We start from the raw sequence: 2,772 nt of genomic DNA on the forward strand, positions 1-2,772 counted from the left end.
TGGACCTATAGTGAGGAAGGGGAAGAGTATATCGCATGAAAAGGTAAGAACATTAGAGTGAAAGGCCTGTTGGCAGTTCCCAGCCTTTAATCCATAGGTTCCCCATGGTTTTAACCATAAGGAATGACTCTTGGTTCCTGGTTCCCCTTCACAGGTGTGGTGAATGCGTTGTTAGTAATCCAGAACTGATCTTCCTTTGTTCTGAAGGTGTCCTCCTGGCTTGGCTGCAAGACTGATCAGCATATTACAGTCTCTGAATGTAGCTTGATTAACATTTTTAATTCTCTTGACTCCTCCCTACATTACAAGTTTTTTCATTATAAACATACTCACAAAGAATATAATTTTGGCATGTTGTAAATATCGATATTTTTAATGTATACAATTGAATCTGAATGTTATAGTAATTTGATATCCATTTTCACACATTAACAAACAAGCTCTTCTTTAAAAATTCTATAGCACTCAATTTTCTCTTTTAATTCTGAACCACTCAAGGTCCAGTGCAAAAAACAGAAACCACTCAAGGTATTTTAAGCAGAAAGAAATTTAATAGAGAAAATTGGGTTCTTACGAAACCACCAGAGCAAGCTCTAAGTAAGCTTCCAAAAGTCCAGCCTAGGCAAATATTACAGGGATAGAAAGTGGATCCATGGTTTCCTAGGGCTGAGTGTCTGGGGAGTCAAGTGAGTAATGAGTAGTTAACAGAGTAGTTTTACTGGAACATGACCCTGTTCATGTATTGTCTATGCTGCTTTTGCGCTACTAGAGTTGAATAGTTGCATGCAACAGAGACTGCTTAGTCCTTAAAGTCTAAAATATTTACCATCTGACCCTTTAAGAAAAAGTTGGCTAACTTTTAAGGGAAGGTTACCCTTTGATTTGAAGATGCAGTGTCAGAAATAAATATGTAACTTTTCACCTTCTCTTCTTTAAAATTAAGCTAAATAAGCACTCAGGGCACAGAATGAGATACTGGTGAAAGCAAGTCCTTGCCAATTGTTTCTCACTGACAAGAATGGTAAAAATACAGAAAATAACTTTGCAGACTGGAGTTTGCTTCTTACAAACTTTAAATATTCTAAATCTAAAATAGATAAACAATAGTTTTATTTTTAAATGGTAATAGTTAAAGTACACTAGAAACTGCAACCTTTGCAATTATTTAAATTTATGATGAAAAATTTTAGATGTCAATTTAAAAACATATGTGGAGTACATAGCTGTTTTTGTTTTATTGTATTTTTTTAATTCTTAGAGAGAACATGCAAGCAAAAATGTTTAAAGACCCCTAGCCCAAAGAAGAAAGTCATCTCTGATTTTAACAAGAACCCTAGGTGGATATATAACCTCCCCCTCCCCAACTAGAATTATTAAAAATTAGCTATCTTTCTTTTATTATTACTCATTATTAAGGCACAATGTATCTCTGTTCATTCAGCATATCACATTATAGAGGTTTCCAGAAGTAAAGGTCTATATACAAGTTATTCCAGGTATGGATACATAAGTGAAGAGGAAACTAACATCTATTGAGCATTTATTATTTGCCAGGCTCTACATAAATTATCTTATTTCTTATCTTAATTCCTTACAATTATACTTCAAGGTACATGGTATTATATTGATCCCATTTGTTAGCTAAAAAACAAAACTGATACCACCTGTGTAGGTAATATACTTACACCCATATAGCTTAGTATGCAGAACTAGAATACAACCCCAAGACTGTTTCACACCAAAGCCTATGTACTTTCTATTCTCTGCACTGCTTGGTTCAGCTTTCTTATATCTCAGGCCTGTATTTACATGTATTGAGTCCACAACATGCAAATATTCTGGTACCTACAGTCATAAGACTTAGTTCCCCTACAATCATCCACTGACAAGATAGTTAAACTACATAGCAACCAATGGTGCACCAGCGCCAGCCACTCCAAACAGATGCCAGCACAAAGATAGGTAAAGGGCTACCTGGGTTTACCAGGTGAAATCAGCCCTGACTATACCTAAAACCATAGCGTTTTTAGAACAACTGAAAAGGATAAACCTGCCCAACCTCCTCATTTTTCAAATAAAGAAGCTAAAGACTACGAGATTAACAATCTGCCAAATGTCAGTTACTGACTGGGCCAGAATAGAACACCAGTCTCCAGAATCTCCTATATTTCAATGATTTTGATGAGTGTGTGAATGACTGACATAGTTCTGCTTTCTGTTTTTTAGAATCTAAAAGAACTTGAGGTGGCTTCACACATACAATCTCCAGAGCCAGGGTGGTTTCAAATAAGAAATTAAAGGTTCAGAATAAATCTGTGAATTTCTGTTAAATGATTCCAGTTAGGCGAGACAACCCTTGGTTGACCTCACAGATTGCAAGGACCTTGTCAGTTTACAATCCCTTATTTTTTCCACCTAGTCTTCCTAGGTGGTCTCCCATCCAAGAACTAACCAGGCCCGACCCTGCTTAGCTTCCGAGATCAGACAGGATCGGGCTTGTTCATGGTGGCATGGCCGTAAACTGATTCTTGTTCTGATACCTGCCCTGCTTCTCTTCCTTTTATACGTCATCATCCACTACTTGCATTTTACCAGCGGGGAAGGCTGCATCTCACGGGGCATACAAAAAATTCGGGGATCTCGTTAAATTGCAATCTGTTTCAGTAGGTCTGGGGTGAGGGCCAAGATTCTGCATTTTTAACAAGCTCCTAAGTGATGCCGGTGTTGCTGATCAGCAGACCTCATAATTAAGCAGAAGAATTTAAACAACAT

General features: G+C 37.2%; 1 pseudogene; it reads right to left on the minus strand.

The window, feature by feature from the left end:
• Positions 1–2,403: 2,403 nt before the first annotated feature.
• LOC120588656 (uncharacterized) lies at positions 2,404–2,522 on the minus strand (annotated as a pseudogene).
• Between the last annotated feature and the right edge of the window lie 250 nt (positions 2,523–2,772).

This window comes from Pteropus medius, unplaced genomic scaffold (genome assembly GCF_902729225.1).
Source record: "Pteropus medius unplaced genomic scaffold, Ma_sr-lr_union100, whole genome shotgun sequence".
Classification (NCBI taxonomy): domain Eukaryota; kingdom Metazoa; phylum Chordata; class Mammalia; order Chiroptera; family Pteropodidae; genus Pteropus; species Pteropus medius.